The sequence below is a fragment of the Vulpes vulpes genome, unplaced genomic scaffold (assembly GCF_048418805.1).
Source record: "Vulpes vulpes isolate BD-2025 unplaced genomic scaffold, VulVul3 u000000899, whole genome shotgun sequence".
Taxonomy (NCBI): Eukaryota; Metazoa; Chordata; class Mammalia; order Carnivora; family Canidae; genus Vulpes; species Vulpes vulpes.
Window position 1 is genome coordinate 347,388 of NW_027325780.1, and position 19,544 is coordinate 366,931.

The window sequence follows — 19,544 nt, forward strand, 5'->3', positions numbered from 1 at the left end:
ACAGGAAGGGGGAAGGAGAGTGTGTATAAAGCATACTCCCCTTGCCTCAAGGCAAAACAAACTGATACAATTCATGCCCCAGAGCTCACAGAGCTCAGACTGAAGCTAGTTGCCACTGAAATCCCATCTCTGCCTACTATTCTCTTCTGTACTATCATGCCTCTGTCATGCCCATAACAGGTTTCACATGAGAGAACTTTCTCACCAAATAACTTCCACTAAAATCTGCATCTTAGGCCCTACTTCTAGGGAACCTGAACTAACAGAACACATACTACCTTTTTTCTTTCTTTTTCTTTTCTTTCTTTTTTTTTTTTTTTTTACAGAACACATATTCCTTATATTTTATAAATACCTACTAAAAGAAAACACTATTTAGCTAATTTGTGCCTTAAACATTATATAATTTTATTCTAGAAATATCTCAGCTGTACAAAAATGATTATCTCTGTATCATGGGTAGGGAAACTCAGGCTCTGCAAAGTTGAAGACCTTCTGTTTAGCTTGTAAGGAGTGGGAAGTCCAAGAATCAAACTCAGATTAATATGGGTCCATAACATCTACTCTTTCCAGAATTTCTCACTGTCTCCGTATTGTATTTTTTATCTAGAACATAAAAAGAAAAATTAAAGATCTATTCAACTACACCTTTTTCAGTAAAATGTTAGTTGATGTCCATTTTATTTTCCAAACACTGATGTAATTTGTTTAAAATGAAGGTACGATTGAATGAGTCATATAATTTCCATAAGGGTTTATTAATGGACAGGCATGGATTCAATTAAAAAGGAAATAAACATCTGTATAATACCTTCATTTTCTTGAAAAGGAACATTTTATAGAAGTTGGAAAATAGCAAGGAGGGAAAAGATCATGTCAGCACAATGTTACTGGTCATATACAACGCAATCTTATGTTTCATAGAGATTTCAACACAGGAAATGGGTATATTAGGAACTGCCTAATTCATAGGTTTTCCTTACCCACGTACAGTGGTTTCTTTCAATAACTCTGAAGGAAAAGTTGTAAGCAGTGCTTTTATAACAGCTTCAATAATGCATATTTCAAAGCCCAAACTGGTCAGCCATGTAACTGTTTACACAGTCAACATTCAGTGGGAAAATAAGTGTCAACAGGTTCCATTTTCTCAGCCCAGAACAGCATGTGACTTTTCATTACAATTCTCATGAGTCTCTGATTAGGAAGGGAATATTTTATTTTTGTTTTTCCCATTCAATAAATCCAAGATTCTTAGTTTACTACCATCTGAAAAAGAACAACTCGCCCATCGCCATTCCGTCACCTAGCCACTTAAAAGAGTTACATAATCCTGTTACATTAGAAACTGTTGGGGGAGTCCATGTCTTTTCCATCTTTGTTTATGGCAAATAGCAAAGTGGTTTGCACAGAGTAGAAAATTAATAAAATAGACTGTAGTTTCCTATAACATAAAACAAAATCCATAACAAAGTACTTGTTTTAATATTCTGATTGCTATAGTATCTGGTAATGATCAACAATCTTTAGAACTCTAATAAAACCTGTAAGTGTATAAAATCTGTACTGCTGCCAGTGTATTCTTAAAATGCATGTTTGATCACATCAACCATTTGTCTAAGTTCTCTGACAGTTACTAATCATTTTCTAAGCACTGTCTCATACTACTGAGCACAGCACAACAGAGCCCTCTGAGATGGCTACTGCCTATTTCTGTGGCTTCTCTGCTTCCTCTCCCACAAATGTGGGATACCTATTTCAAGGTAGAACTGACTGGGCTTGGTAACTCACTGGATGTGAGACATGAAGAGTGGAGGGAAAAAAGAAAATTAATTTCAATGCATATAAATTTAAGTATCTGAGGTATAGCAATGTGGAGATGAATTTTAGATCTTTTTTCCTCCAGCTATTTACTTAACATTTCAACAACTTCTTTTGCCAAGAGAACTCAAATTCAATATACCAACAATCAGATCCATGATTTCTCTATGCCCCTTTCCTGATCTTTGAGTGCACCATGTATCGAAGAATAGCCATCTATTCAGCTGTAGAGGCCAGTTATCCATGTCCACTCCCTTTGTTTAAACAGCTATAGTCTTAGCTATCACCTTATCCTGCCTAGTTTACCTTCTACATAGCTGTCAATCAGGTCTCTTTACTTCCCTATCATCTTCCTGATTCAAGCTATTATTTCATCTTCTCTAATCTGATCTTGCATGTATTGGAATGTTTTATTCTCTCTGTAGCTTGTTCTCTATCCTGAATATGTTCTATTTTTTTTTCTGTCTGAAAATCTGATCATATTACTTCCTGACCATTTATACACAATCAGAACTTTTTGTGTTTTTCCTTCATAGTACCTGTCAGCACTAGTTGAAATTTTGCTTTATTTGTATGTTTACTTGACTATTCACTTTCTTTCACAAGCAACTCTCAGCTCCATAAGGCACTTGAAATCCACTGTATCCCCAGAAGCTAATATAATGCCTATTATAGAACAGGTATCACCATTTAATGAATAATTGAATAAATTAATTAATAGATGCACAGCAAAGACCTAGGCCTCTGGTTTGGTATCAAGAAACATATTCAGTGGATTCATGGCACTGGATGTACAGGGGCTGGATCATACCAAGGAAAAATGGGTATATTGGAAAGGATTACGAGTTCAAGTAGAGTACTCTTTCAAGTAGAAAGAGAATGAAATCTAAAGTAAGAAAACTATAAGATAATTATGACATAGACACCAAGATAGGAAATGATTAACTATGTAAATAGCTCAAAGTAATCTAGAAAGCTGAAAACTATTGCTTCACAATAACCCATTTTACCTCTATATTCCAATTTCTACCTAGTCTTTTCTTCATACGATCATCACATTTTGACCTTTAAAATTTTCTTCAGACTCTATCACATATATGAAATGCTCTCAAGACATTACATCTTCATTCATGCACCCTCTGTAATTTTACACTTCCATTAAGGTATTTTTGGACATTGCAAGAAAAAAAATTACCATTCATCTCAACTTAATAAAATATTTATTTAACATTTTCACTAATTTTTCTGAGAATGATTTTTCAATACCTCATATATTCACACAATGTTCTTAGTTCTCTAATTTTTTTCTGAGTTTTTATCTAAATTCCAGTTAGTTAATATACAGTGTAATATTAGTTTCAGGTGTACAATATAGTAATTCAATACTTCTACACAATATCCGATGCTCATCACAAATGCACTACTTAATCCCCACTACCTATTTAGGCCCCCAGGCCATCTCCCTTCTGGTAACCATCAGTATGTTCTCTATAGTTACGAGTCTGTTTCTTGGTTTGCTTCTCTCTCTCTTTGTCCTCTTGCTCTTGTTTTTTAAATTCCACATATGAGTAAAATCATATGGTATTTGTCTTTCTCTAACTGACTTGTTCAGCTTAGTATGATTCTCTCCAGCTCCATCTATGTGATTGCGAACAATAAGATTTCATTTTTTATGGCTGACTAATATTCGTGTGTGTGTGTGTGTGTGTGTGTGTGTGTCACTTCTTTATACATTCATAAGTCAACAGATGCTTGAGATACTTCCATAATTTGACTATTGTAGATTATGCTGCTATAAACATCAGGGTGCATGTATCCCTTTGAATTAGTATATTTGTATTCTTTGGGTAAATACCTAGTAGTGCAATTGCTGGATTATTGGGTAGTTCTATTTTTAACTTTTCAAGGAACCTCCATACTGTTTCCCAGAATGATTGCACCAGTTTGCATTCCCACCAACAGTGTAAGAGGGTTCCCCTTTCTCCACATCCTTACTGATATCTGTTGTTTCTTGTGTTCTTGATTTTAGCTGTTCTGACAGGTGTAAAATGATAGCTCATTGCAGTTTTGATTTCTATTTTCCCGATAATGAGTGATGCTGAGCATCATTTCACGTGTCTAATGGCCATCTGCATGTCTACTTATGTCTTCTGGCCATTTCTTAATTGGATTATTCATTTTGGGGGTGTTGAGTTTTAGAAATTCTTTATATATTTTGGATACTAACCCTTTATCGGATATGTCATTTGCAAATATCTTCCCCTATTCCATACATTGCCGTTTAGTTTTGTTGATTTTTTTCCTATGCTGTGCAGTTTTTCATTTGGAGGTAGTCCCAGTAGTTTATTTTTACTTTTGTTTCCCTTGCATTGAGAGACACATCTAAAAAGAAGCTACTATGGCTGATGTCAAAGAAGTTACTACCTATGTTTTCTTTGAAAATTTTTATGGTTTCAGGTCTCACATTAATCCCCTTTGAATTTACTTTTGTGTATGGTGTGAGAAAGTGGTCCAGTTTCATTCCTTTGCATGTTGCTGTCCAGTTTTCACAACACCATATGCTGAATAGACTGTCTTTTTCCCATTGGATATTCTTTCTTGCTTTGTAGAAGATTAATCGACCATATAGTTGTACGGGTTTATTTCTGGGTTCTCTTTTTTATTCCACTGATCTGTGGGTCTGTTTTGTGCCAGTACCATACTGTTTTGAATACTAGAACTTTGTAACATAACCTGAGGCCCAAAATTGTGATGCCTCCAACTCTGCTTTTCTTTTTCAAAGTTTTTGGCTATTTGGTGTCTTTTGTGGTTCCATACAAATTTTTGGATTGTTTGTTCTAGCTCTGTGAAAAATGTTGGTAGTGTTTTGATAGGTATTGCATTAACTGTGTAGATTGCTTTGGATAGTATACACATTTTAACAATATATTGTTCTTCCAACCCATGAGCATGGAATGCCTTTCCATTTTTGTGTCATTTTCTTTCATCAATGTTTTATACTTTTCACAGTAGAAGTCTTTCATCTCTGGTTAGGTTTATATCTAGGTATCTTATTGTTTTTGGTGCAATAGTAAATGGAATTGACTCCTTAATTTCTCTTTCTGCTGCTTCAGTATTGGTGTATAGAAATGCAACAGATTTCTATACACTGATTTTTGTATCCTGCAACTTTCCTGAATTTATCAGTTCTAGCAGATTTTTTTGGTGGAGTCTTTCAAGTTTTCCATATATAGCATTATGTCATAGACAGAACATACCTCAACATAATAATGGCCATATATAAAAAGCCCACAGCTAGTATCATCCTCAATGGGGAAAAACTGAGAGCTCCTCCTCTACAGATGGAAGCAAGACAGGGATGTACCACTCTTACCACATCTATTTAACACAGTACTGAAGTCCTAGCCACAGTGATCAGACAACAAAAAGAAACAAAAGGCATCCAAGTTGGCAAGGGAAATATAAAACCTTCACTATTTGCATTGGACATGATACTATGTATAGAAAACCCAAAGGATACCACTAAAAATCTGTGAATATTTTAGGTCCACCTATACATCAATGTGATTTGCCTCTGAGTTTCTGGATCCCTAGAACCAGACCTGTTTAATTGTTTTCCAAGTATTTGTCATAAACACATACTTAGAGAATACCTCACTACAGTGTAGTGTTTAAAAACTAGAACATAAGCAATCAGAAAACTACACTTTCTCAGAAAACAATAAATTTGCTTATAAATGAAAAGAAAATGGTTACTTATTTTAGTTGTTAAAGAATTTTTAAATCTGAATCAAGAAGTAGAAATATTTTCATACATCTATGGTACATACTTAAAATAAAATCAGTTATATTAGCAGGAAAAATATTCATTATATCTGTCATATGAAGCTTTACATAATAAAAATCCTTTTAACATTTCTGTACATGAATTGTGCATAAGTCTCAATGTTTGGTCTAAACTAAGTGCAGAGAACATCATAGTAATTTAAAACAAGATTATTTTGGGAAGAGGAGGAGGGGCGAGATGGCAGAAGAGTAGGGTCCCCAAGTCACCTGTCCCCACCAAATTACTTAGATAACCTTCAAATCATCCTGAAAATCTACGAATTCGGCCTGAGATTTAAAGAGAGAACAGCTGGAATGCTACAGGGAGAAGAGTTCGCGCTTCTATCAAGGTAGGAAGACGGGGGAAAATGAAATAAAGACACAAAAGGCCTCCAAGGGGGAGGGGCCCCGCGAGGAGCCGGGCTGAGGCCGGGGCGAGTGTCCCCAGGACAGGAGAGCCCCGTCCAGGAGAAGTAGGAGCTGCACCAACCTTCCCGGGGGGGGGGGGGGGGGGGGAGGGGCTTGCAGGGAGTTGGAGCAGGACCCAGGAGGGCGAGATGCCCTTGGGCTCCCGGGGACACTAACAGGCACCTGCGCCCCGGGAGATGCGCCGAGCTCCCTAAGCGCTGCAGCGCACATGGCGGGACCCGGAGCAGCTCGGAGGGGCCGGGGGCGGCTCCGCGGAGGGGGCTGCGGGGCAGGAGCGCTAATCCAACAGCACAGGCTCCGGAGCACAGGGCGCCGGGACACAGCCCAGGATCCGGCCTCCCCCGGGATAGGCAGAGGCCGGGAGGGCCCAGGACAGCAAGGAGGCTCCTGCCCCGAGCTGAGCAGATCAGCGGCCCCGCCCCGGAGGCCCCAGGCCCTGCAGACCGAGAGCCCCGGAGTTACTGCGGGGGTTGACTCCAGGGCTGCAGAGCTGGCCCCGCCACTGGGGCTGTTCCTCCTGGGGCCTCACGGGGTAAAAAAACCCCACTGAGCCCTGCACCAGGCAGGGGCAGAGCAGCTCCCCCAAGTGCTAACACCTGAGAATCAGCACTGCAGGCCCCTCCCCCAGAAGACCAGCTAGACGGACAAGTTCCAGGGGAGGTCAAGGGACTTACAGTATACAGAATCAGAGGATACTACCCCTTGTTTTTCTTTTTGCTTTGTTTAGTTTTTTTGCTTTTTGATTTCTGTTTGCTTCCCCCACCCTTTTTTCCCCTTTTTCTTTTTCTTTCTCTTTTTCTTCTTTTTTTCTTTTTTCTTCCTTTTTCCTTTTATCTTTTCTCGTTTCTTTCCTTCTTTCTCTCCTCTCCTTTTATCCTTTTCCCAATACAACTTGTTTTGGCCACTCTGCACTGAGCAAAATGACTAGAAGGAAAACCTCACCTCAAAAGAAAGAATCAGAAACAGTCCTCTCTCCTACAGAGTTACAAAATCTGGATTACGATTAAATGTCAGAAAGCCAATTCAGAAGCACTATTAGAAAGCTACTGGTGGCTCTAGAAAAAAGCATAAAGGACTCAAGAGACTTCATGACTGCAGAATTTAGATACAATCAGGCAGAAATTAAAAATCAATTGAATGAGATGCAATCCAAACTAGAAGTCTTAATGACGAGGGTTAACTAGGTGGAAGAACGAGTGAGAGGCATAGAAGACAAGTTGATGGCAAAGAGGGAAAGTGAGAAAAAAGAGACAAACAATTAAAAGACCATGAAGATAGATTAAGGGAAATAAACGACAGCCTGAGGAAGAAAAACCTACGTTTAATTGGGGTTCCCGAGGGCGCCGAAAGGGACAGAGGGCCAGAATATGTATTTGAACAAATCATAGCTGAAAACTTTCCTAATCTGGGAAGGGAAACAGGCTTTCAGATCCAGGAAATAGAGAGACCCCCCCCCCCTAAAATCAATAAAAACCGTTCAACACCTTGACATTTAATAGTGAAGCTTGCAAATTCCAAAGATAAAGAGAAGATCCTTAAAGCAGCAAGAGACAAAATGTCCCTGATTTTATGGGGAGGAGTATTAGGGTAATAGCAGACCTCTCCACAGAGACCTGGCAGGCCAGAAAGGGCTGGCAGGATATATTCAGGGTCCTAAATGAAAGAACATGCAACCAAGAATACTTTATCTAGCAAGGCTCTCATTCAAAATGGAAGGAGAGATAAAGAGCTTCCAAGACAGGCAGGAACTGAAAGAATACGTGACCTCCAAACCAGCTCTGCAAGAAATTTTAGGGGGGACTCTTAAAATGACCCTTTAAGAAGAAGTCCAGTGGGACAATCCACAAAAACAAGGACTGAATAGATATCATGATGACACTAAACTAATACCTTTCAATAGTAACTCTGAACGTGAATGGGCTTAATGACCCCATCAAAAGGTGCAGGGTTTCAGACTGGTTAAAAAAGCAGGACCCATCTATTTGCTGTCTACAAGAGACTCATTTTAGACAGAAGGACACCTACAACCTGAAAATATAAGGTTGGAGAACCATTTACCATTCAAATGGTCCTCAAAAGAAAGCAGGGGTAGCCATCCTTATATCAGATAAACTAAAATTTACCCTGAAGACTGTAGTGAGAGATGAAGAGGGACACTATATCATTCTTAAAGGATCTATCTAACAAGAGGATTTAACAATCCTCAATATATATGCCCCAAATGTGGGAGCTGCCAAATATATCAATCAATTAATAACAAAAGTTAAAGACATACTTAGATAATAATACACTTATACTTGGTGACTTCAATCTAGTGCTTTCTATACTCAATAGGTCTTCTAAGCACAACATCTTCAAAGAAATGAGAGCTTTAAATGATACACTGGACCAGATGGATTTCATGGATATCTACAGAACTTTACATCCAAACTCAACTGAATACACATTCTTCTCAAGTGCACATGGAACTTTCTCCAGAATAGACCACATACTGGGTCACAAATCGGGTCTGAACCAATACCAAAAGATTGGGATCGTCCCCTGCATATTCTCAGACCGTAATGCCTTGAAATTAGAACTAAATCACAACAAGAAGTTGGAAGGACCTCAAACACGTGGAAGTTAAGAACCATCCTGCTAAAAGATGAAAGGGTCAACCAGGAAATTAAGGAAGAATTTAAAAGATTCATGGAAACTAATGAGAATGAAGATACAACCGTTCAAAATCTTTGGGATGCAGCAAAAGCAATCCTGAGGGGGAAATACATCGCAATAGAAGCATCCATTCAAAAACTGGAAAGAACTCAAATACAAAAGCTAACCTTACACATAAAGGAGCTAGAGAAAAAACAGCAAATAGGTCCTACACCCAGAAAAGAAGAGAGTTAATAAAGATTCGAGCAGAACTCAATGAAATCTAGACCAGAAGAACTGTGGAACAGATCAACAAAACCAGGAGTTGCTTCTTTGAAAGAATTAATAAGATAGATAAACCATTAGCCAGCCTTTTAAAAAGAAGAGAGAGAAGACTCAAATTAATAAAATCATGAATGAGAAAGGAGAGATCACTACCAACACCAAGGAAATACAAACGATTTTAAAAACATATTATGAACAGCTATCCGCCAATAAATTAGGCAATCTAGAAGAAATGGACGCATTCCTGGAAAGCCACAAACTACCAAAACTGGAACAGAAGAAATAGAAATCCTGAACAGACTGATAACCAGGGAGGAAATTGAAGCAGTCATCAAAAACCTCCCAAGACACAAAAGTCCAGGGCCAGATGGCTTCCCTGGGGAATTCTATCAAACCTTTAAAGAAGAACCCGAACGTATTCTACTAAAGGTGTTTGGAAAGACAGAAAGAGATGGAGTACTTCCAAATTCGTTCTATGAGGCCAGCATCACCTTAATTCCAAAAGCAGACAAAGTCCCCACCAAAAAGGAGAATTACAGACCAATGTCCCTGATGAACATGGATGCAAAAATTCTCAATAAGATACTAGCCAGTAGGATCCAACAGTACATTAAGGAAATTATTCACCATGACCAAAAGGATTTATCCCTGGGAGGCAAGGCTGGTTCAACACTGGTAAAACAATCAATGTGATTGATCATATCAGCAAGAGAAACACCAAGAACCATATGATCCTCTCATTAGATGCAGAGAAAGCATTTGACAAAAGACAGCATCCATTCCTGATCAAAACTCTTCAGAGTGTAGGGATAGAGGGAACATTCCTCAACATCTTAAAAGCCATCTACGAAAAGCCAACAGCAACTATAATTCTCAATGGGGAAGCACTGGGAGCCTTTCCTCTAAGATCAGGAATAAGACAGGCATGTACATTCTCACCACTGCTGTTCAACATAGTTCTGGAAGTCCTCACCTCAGCAATCAGATAACAAAAAGACATTAAAGGCATTCAAATTGGCAAAGAAGTCAAACTCTCCCTCTTCGCCAATGACATGATACTCTACATAGAAAACCCAAAAGCCTCCACCCCAAGATTGCTAGAACTCATACAGCAATTTGGTAGCGTGGCAGTATACAAAATCAATGCCCAGAAATCAGTGGCATATCTATACACTAACAATGAGACTGAAGAAAGAGAAATTAAGGAGTCAATCCCATTTACAATAGCACCCAAAAGCATAAGATATGTAAGAATAAACTTAACCAAAGAAGTAAAGGATCTATACCCTAAAAACTATAGAACACTTCTGAAAGACATTGAGTAACACACAAAGAGATGGAAAAATATTCTATGCTCTCGGATTGGCAGATTTAATATTGTGAAAATGTCAATGTTACCCAGGGCAATTTACACGTTTAATGCAATCCCTATCAAAATACCATGGACTTTCTTCAGAGAGTTGGAACAAATTGTTTTAAGATTTGTGTGGAATCAGAAAGACCCCGAATAGCCAGGGGAATTTTAAAAAAGAAAACCATAGCTGGGGGCATCACAATGCCAGATTTCAGGTTGTACTACAAAGCTGTGGTCATCAAGACAGTGTGGTACTGGCACAAAAACAGACACATAGATCAATGGAACAGAATAGCGAACCCAGAAGTGGACCCTCAACTTTATGGTCAACTAATATTCGATAATATTAGTTGAAGAAAGACAGTCTCTTCAATAAATGGTGCTGGGAAAATTGGACATCCACATGCAGAAGAATGAAACTAGACCACTCTCTTGCACCAGACACAAAGATAAACTCAAAATGCATGAGAGATCTAAATGTGAGACAAGATTCCATCAAAATCTTAGAGGAGAACTCAGGCAACACCCTTTTTGACCTCAGCCACAGTAACTTCTTGCAAGATACATCCACGAAGGCAAAAGAAACAAAAGCAAAAATGAACTATTGGGACTTCATCAAGATAAGAAGCTTTTGCACAGCAAAGGCTACAGTCAACAAAACTCAAAGACAACCTACAGAATGGGAGAAGATATTTGCAAATGATGCATCAGATAAAGGGCTAGTTTCCAAGATCTATAAAGAACTTATTAAACTCAACACCAAAGAAACAAAGAATCCAGTTATGAAATGGGCAAAAGACATGAACAGAAATCTCACAGAGGAAGACATAGACATGGCCAACATGCACATGAGAAAATGCTCTGCGTCACTTGCCATCAGGGAAATACAAATCAAAACCACGATGAGATACCACCTCACACCAGTGAGAATGGGGAAAATTAACAAGGTAGGAAACCACAAATGTTGGAGAGGATGCGGAGAAAAGGGAACCCTCTTACACTGTGGGTGGGAGTGTGAACGGGTGCAGCCACTCTGGAAAACTGTGTGGAGATTCCTCAAAGAGTTAAAAATAGATCTGCCCCACGACCCAGCAATTTCACTGTTGGGGATTTACCCCAAAGATACAGATGCAATGAAAGGCTGGGATACCTGCACCCTGATGTTTCTAGCAGCAATGTCCACAAGAGCCAAACTGTGGAAGGAGCCTCAGTGTCCATCGAAAGATGAATGGATAAAGAAGATGTGGTCTATGTATACAATGGAATATTACTCAGCAATTAGAAACGACAAATACCCACCATTTGCTTCCACATGGATGGAACTGGAGGGTATTTTGCTGAGTGAAGTAAGTCAATAGGAGGATAAACGTTATATGGTCTCATTCATGTGGGGAATATAAATAATAGTGAAAGGGAATAGAAGGGATGGGAGAGGAAATGTGTGGGAAATGTCAGAAAGGGAGACAGAACATAAAGACTCCTAACTCTGGGAAACGAAGTAGGGGTGGTGGAAGGGGAGGAGGGCGGGGGTGGGGGTGAATGTGTGACGGGCACTGAGGGGGGGGCACTTGACGGGATGAGCACTGGGTGTTATTCTGTATGTTGAAATTGAACACCAATAAAAAATAAATTTATTATAAAAAAAATAAAATCTAGTTCAGAAAAATAAAGACTATTTTGGGAAAAATGTAAAGAAAGGAATGTGCATATTTTTTAATAAAATGCTTATTATATATGTGTGTATATACATGCATACATTTATACGTAGTATGTATTATGCATGAAATTCAGAGGCATTCATCAAATAATATTGATTCTTGCATTAAATCAAGTTACCCCCTGCTTCATACAAGCTTTTTTTAAAAAAAGTATTTACCTAAACAATATCTATAAACTTTTAATTGTCATAAAATGCTGTTCCATCCCAGGGCACAGCCCTAAGACCACATGCCTAAGCAGTAGGTTTACAGAAATGATATGAGTATATATAATAAGCAAGTAATCCTACAACTTGAGCATTGAAGTATTGGAGAAGGTAGGCCCACTGGGAAGTGGGGACAGACAGGAGTTCTGTTTTCCCAAGCTCTATGCCCTTTGGCAGAGTAAACTCAAGGCCTAAATGGAGAAAAATAGTAAATTAATTTGCAATTAGTTGACCAGAAGGAGAAAGAGGACACCCAGATCAAGATCCAATTTCAGGGATCCCTGGGTGGCGCAGTGGTTTGGCGCTTGCCTTTGGCCCAGGGCGCGATCTTGGAGACCCGGGATCGAATCCCACATCGGGCTCCCGGTGCATGGAGCCTGCTTCTCCCTCTGCCTATGTCTCTGCCTCTCTCTCTCTGTGTGACTATCATAAATAAATAAAAATTAAAAAAAATTAAAAAAAAAAAAGATCCAATTTCACTAAACAGCATTTGAAACCTAGGATCACCCAACCTAAAAATTAAATAAAAAGTTGTGCATGTGGGAAGGTAAATACAATCTTCTTCTAATTTCTTAACTACATTTAAAGAAAATTACCTATGAAAATTGCTATGGAATTAGTCCTTCAAGCCTTATTAGGTCATGTAGATCAACTACATCAGTTCTAAAACTATATCATAATTTTTCTAGCACATACTTTCATTAAAATGAAACAAAAAGAACAGCAAATGAGCCTCTGGGTTGAAGTTCTCCATTTATTTTGCACTCACTGTGTAGAGAAATGCTAATACTTAGGAAACAGTTATTTCCTTTGGAGAGTTCAGACCTCATAGAATTCACATATAACTTCTGCTGACAGCAAATTAATATACATTCAAATATCATGACTATTATATACTTTATAGGACTACTTTTTAAAAAGCATATCCATTTACTAAATGGCTTTTAAGTAAGCTTGTGATCCTTATAATTAGATCTGTCTAAAATATGTTTATTCTCTTATAAATACTTTACTATAAAACCATTTTGAGTCTGCATTAAGACCAGACTAGGAAACAAAAATTTAAGCCTTAAATGCCATCCCTAATAAAATGATATGTATTCTCCTGATTATAATATCAGGAATTCAAAGACCCAAAGAAATGACCATGCTAGTTTCAGAGTCAGCAAAGCCATGAATGAGTCTGATAAGATTCCAGTTTCCAAATCCCAACATTTAAGGTCGACTATTTAGCATACTCAATAAAAGTTAAATTTAGGACTTTTCCTAGGGAAAAAACAAATCTATAATGATGCAATTAAAGATCATTCAGACCAACAATGAAGAGAAAATAGAGACACTCATAGTAGAGCTCCCTCATCACCCCAAACCCAAGTTCACCAACCTACTTAGCAGATGTGCCTACAGACTCTTTCTCCCCTCTTGCTATAATTTTAAGGATGGCTTCTGCCCCTCTCAAAGACAAACCCTTTCCTAGTGTATTGCCTCCCATCTATCTTCCTTTTAAGGACTTCTTTCCAGCAATTATTCCCTTTCTCTCCTAAACCATCAATACTATATACTGTACTGGATCATTCCCATTAACAGAAAACACGGGTTCATATTATTCATCTTAAATTAAAATACAACAAAATGAACTTCCTAGATTCCAGGCCCTACTCCAGCTGTCACTCAATGTCTACACTATACTTCACTGCAAATATCCTCAAAAAACAGTTGTTTCTCCTTATTTTCACTTACATACTTTATTTCTTTTTTCTACCTATTCCAATGAGACATTTACCTATACCCTTCATTGAAACAGCCCTCATCAGTGTAACAATAGCATTTATGTAGCAAAAAACAATGTCAAACTTTTTATCATTTGTTGTGGGTTGAGTTATGCACCCCCACAGAAGAGATGTTGAGCAAACGCTAGGTACCCTCGGTACCTAGAAGTATGAACTTATTTGGAAATAAGATCTTTGTAGATGTAATAAAAGTAGGTTAGGCCATACTCAGTTGGGGAGGAGGATCCAATATGATTGGTGTTGTTATAAGAACAGAAGACAAACACAAGTGCAGAGGGAGAATCCATGTGATGTTGGAGGCATTGATTACAGCGATATGTCTACAAACCAAAGAACATCAGTGATTTCCAGAAACACGATAAACTAAGAAAAAAGGCATAGAAAAGATTCTCCCCTAGACCTTTTAGAGAGAACATGGTTCTGCCAACATCGTGATTTCAAACTTCTGGCCTCCAGAACTGTGAGAAAATAAGTTTCAGTTGTTGTAAGCCCCCAGTTTGTAGCAATTTGTTATGGAAGACAGGGGAAACTAATGCATCATCTTATTTAACCTCTTAGCAGCATTTGACAATGGTGAGCATTCTTTCCTTTGAAATTGTTTCTTCTCCCATGTTTGTAGCATTGCTCCCACCTGACTTTTCTTCTACTTGCTACTTGTCAGTATCATTTTTGCTGGCTTTTTCACACATTCCAGATCTCTAAATGTTGGAGTACCCTTAAGACCCATTATAAAACCTCAGGCTTTTTACCTACACTTGCTGTCTAGTCAACATTTGCAAGTCCGTGACTTTACATACCGTTTAGATGTTAGTATCTTTCAGATTTATATTCTAGCCAAGACTTCTCCCCTAAGTTCCAAAGCAATATATGTGTAAAAGACCAACCAACTTCTCCACTTGAGTATCAAGAGGCATCACAAAATTAAATTGCCAACATGGCGCAATTTCATTACTGATTCCTGAAATCAGCATTCCTCAAGAATTATCCTGTCATAGTGAGTAGTATCATCATCTACAATGTGTTCAAGACAAAAACCTAATAGTCATCCTACTTTCATTTATTTAATATTCCACATCAAATACATCAAATTCTGCCTCCAAAATACAGACATGATTTGGTAACTTCCCTCCATCTCTATTAGTACCACCTTGTTGTAAGAATTTCATCTCTTGCTGGTTGATTACAAAAGCTCCCTATCAGGGATGCCTCGGTGGCTCAGCAGTTGGGCATCTGCCTTCAGCTCGGGGCATGATCCTGGAGTCTGGGGATTGAGTCCCACATCGGGCTCCCCACGGGGAGCCTGCTTCTCCCTCTGCCTGTGTCTCTACCCCTCTCTCTGTCTCTGTCTCTCATGAATAAATAAATAAAACCTTAAAAAAAAAAACACAAAAGCTCCCTATCTTACCTCCTTGCCTCTCTCTAGGCATCCTCTCCACATCTTCCACCCTGCACAGCAGCAGTGAGATCAAGCTTTCTAAAGTATAAACAAGATTAGGTCACTTCTCAGGATAAGAACCACATGATCCTCTCAATAGATGCAGAAAAAGCATTTGACAAAGTACAGCATCCTTTCTTTGATTAAAACTCTTCACATTTTAGGGATAGAGAAAAATACCTTAATATCATAAAAGCCATATACAAAGGGCCCACAGCAGATATCATTCTCAATGGGAAAAAAACTGAGATCTTTTCCTTACAGTCAGGAACATGGGAGTGATGTCTACTACCACCACTGCTGTTCAACATAATACTAGAAGTCCTAGCCTCAGCAATCAGACAACAAAAAGAAATAAAAGGTGTCTGAATCAGCAAAGAAGTCAAATTCTTACCTCTACAGATGACATGACACTCTATATGGAAAACCCAAAGACTCCACCCCAAAATTACTAGAACTCATACATGAATTCATCAAAGTGGCAGCATATAAAATCAATGAACAGAAATCAGTTGCATTTCTATATATTAATAATGAGACAGAAGAAAGTTAAATTAAGGAGTCAATACCAGGGATCCCTGGGTGGCGCAGCGGTTTGGCGCCTGCCTTTGGCCCAGGGCACGATCCTGGAGACCCGGGATCGAATCCCACATCAGGCTCCTGGTGCATGGAGCCTGCTTCTCCCTCTGCCTATGTCTCTGCCTCTCTCTCTCTCTCTGTGTGACTATCATAAATAAATAAAAATTAAAAAAAAAAAGGAGTCAATACCATTTATAATTCGACCCAAAACTATAAGATACCTGGGACTAAACCTAACCAAAGAGGCAAAAGATTAGTACTCAGAAAACTATAGAGCACTCATGAAAGAAATTGAGGAAAACACAAAGAAAGGGAAAAACATTCCATACTCATGGATTGGAAGAACAATTACTGTTAAAAAGTCTATGCTACCTAGAACAATCTATACATTCAGTGCAATATCTATCAAAATACCATCAACTTATTTCACAGAGTTGGAACAAATAATCCTAAAATTTGTATGGAAGCAGAAAAGACCCCAAATAGCCAAAGGATTGTTGAAAAAGAAAGAAAAACCAAAGCTGGTGACATCACAATTCTGGACTTCAAGCTCTGTTACAAAGCTGTAATCTAGCATGGTACTTGGACAAAAGCACACATAGATCAATGGAACAGAATAGAGAACACAGTAATGGACCGTCAGGTCTATGTTCAACTAATATTTGACAAAGCAAGAAAGAATATCCAATGGAAAAAAGACAGTCTCTTCAAAAAATAGTGTTGAGAAAACTGGACAGCCACATGCAGAAAAATGAAACTGGACCATTTCTTCAGACACACAAAAATAGACTCAAAAAGGATGAAAGACCTAAACATGAGACAGGAATCCATCAAAATCCTAAAGGAGAACACAGGCAGCAGCAACCTCTTTGACCTTGGACAGCAACTTCTTGCTAGACACCTCTCCAAATGCAAGGGAAACAAAGGCAAAAATGAACCACTGGGACTTCATCAAGATAAAGAGCTTCTGCACAGCAAAGTAAACAGTGGACAAAATCAAAAGGCAACCTAAAGAATGGGAGAAAATATTTGCAAATGACATATCAGATAAAGGGCTAGTCTCCAAGATCTATAAAGAACTTATTAAACTCAACACCCAAAGGACAAATAATCCAATCAAGAAATGGGGGGAAGACATGAACAGACATTTCCCAAAGAAGACATATAAATGGCCAACAGACACATAAAATGCTCAACATCACTTGGCATCAGGGAAATACAAATGAAAACCACAATGAGATACCACCTCACATCAGTTATAATGGCTAAAATTAACAAGCCAGGAAATAAGAGATGTTGGTGAGGATTTGGAGAAAGGGGAACCCTCTTACACTGTTGGTGAAAATGCAAGCTGGTGCAGCCGCTCTGGAAAACTGTAAGGAGTTTCTTCAAAAAGTTGAAAACAGAGCTTCCTACGACCCAGCAATTGCACTACTGAGTATTTATCCCAAAGATAAATGTGTAATGATCCAAAGAGTTACCTGCACCCCAATGTTTATAGTGATGTCTAGAATAGCCAAATTATGGAAAGAGCCCAGATGTCCATCGACAAATGAATGGATAAAGATGTGGTATGTGTGTGTGGTATGGACTGCTACCCAGCCATCATAAAAATGAAATCTTGCCATTTGCAATGATGTGGCTGGAACTAGAGGATATTATGCTAAGTGAAATTAGTCAATCAGAGATACACAATTACTATATGATCTCACTCATATGTGGAATTTTTTAATGTTTTTTTTCCTTTTTTTTTAAATTTTTATTTATTTATGATAGTCACAGAGAAAGAGAGAGAGAGAGAGAGAGAGAGGCAGAGACATAGGCAGAGGGAGAAGCAGGCTCCATGCACCGGGAGCCCGACGTGGGATTCGATCCTGGGTCTCCAGGATCGCGCCCTGGGCCAAAGGCAGGCGCTAAACCGCTGCGCCACCCAGGGATCCCTCATATGTGGAATTTAAGAAATAAAACAGAGGATCAACAGAAGAGAGGAATAAATAAAACAAGATGAAATCAGAGAGGGAGACAAATAAGAGACTCTTAATCTTAGGAAACAAATTGAGGGTCACTGGAGGGTGGAAGTACAGGGTAGCCAGGTGATGAACATTAAGGAGGGCATGTGATGTAATGAGCACTGGGTTTTATAGAAGACTGATGAATCACTGACTTCTACCTCTGGAACCAATAATACATTATAATACATTATGAATAATATATATATATTATTTAAGATTTAAATAACTTTTTAAAAAAAACAAATTAAGTATCAAAAATATAAAAAATAAGTCAAATTTTTAAAAAGATTAGTAGGTCACTTCTCTACTTAAGTTGTCCTTTGACTTTATAAGTTTAGAAATAGAAGAATATAAAAATTATAATTAAAGAGTGATTTATCTTTATAATCAAAATTCCTTAAAATCTATATGATCTGCCTGCCGACTTCCTCTCAGATCACCTGTCTCTATAATCCCTTTGAATAAATATATTCTAGCCATTCTGATCTTCTTACCATCTCTTGAATATGTCATGATTGCTATTATGTCAGAAGTTTTCAATATGCTGTTCCTTTTTCTTGGAATGTCTCTTCCTCTCAAATCCTTTTCTATTTGGAGTATCTCTTCTTTGAAATTCTGTGGCTACCTTCTCATGTCATTGAAGTCCTAACAGATGTCACCTCCTCTAAGTGATTTTCTATATACTTTAGCTAAAGCAACCAACCACTCTCTCTTCAATCTCTTTTTCTTCAATTTTCTATTTTTATGTTCTCTATAGTACTTATCCAGAGGGGGTGAGTGGATAATGTGACTTGGAGGAGTGTACTATGAGGCTGAGCTGAAATGAAGCAGCAAGTTTCAACGTAAGACTAACACAAAGTTGGAGATGACAACCAGTCTATCAAGTACATGCATTTTCTCTACAATAGCTGTATAGAATCTTATTTTTTTCATCATGTGGGTACTTCTACAGATATAAGTGGGAATAAAATTTTTTCTACATAATCTGTATAATTATACAATAAGTACACAATTTTACAATAAGTACATTATACAATAAGTATACATTTTTAGCTGTTGGGTGAAATGTACTCACGCTCACTTTTCCATTGCGATTGTCTTCTTCTCTCAGTGCCAAAGCCTTCAGAAAATTATCTTGCAGGTCTTTACCAGCACTTGTTAATGTCCTATAAAAGGCAGGTCTTTGGTTACAACATAGTAGAAAACAAATATATTAAAAACATTCAGGGGCCAACAATCATGCTTCTTTATTCCAAGTGACAATTTCCTTATAACACAAAACTACAAACAGAGTCATCATAAGTCACACACAATTATTATAATTTACTATATTCGTCAATTTGAGGAATGCATGTATGAATAATTAGAATCAAGTCCATAAATAATATACATGTGTATATCAATACTCAGGCTAGATACAGTTAATTTCATTTACATGTCCATTTTATTCTTTTTATCA

At 38.0% G+C, this 19,544-nt stretch overlaps 1 protein-coding gene across 1 annotated transcript in view; it reads right to left on the bottom strand.

Moving 5' to 3' along the window:
• CFAP299 (cilia and flagella associated protein 299) overlaps positions 1–19,245 on the bottom strand; it is a 354,762-nt gene extending 335,517 nt beyond the window's left edge. The window contains exon 1 of the mRNA XM_072745542.1: positions 19,161–19,245. The gene's annotated coding sequence lies outside the window, so the exon portion shown is untranslated. The remainder of the gene's footprint in view (positions 1–19,160) is intronic.
• Between the last annotated feature and the right edge of the window lie 299 nt (positions 19,246–19,544).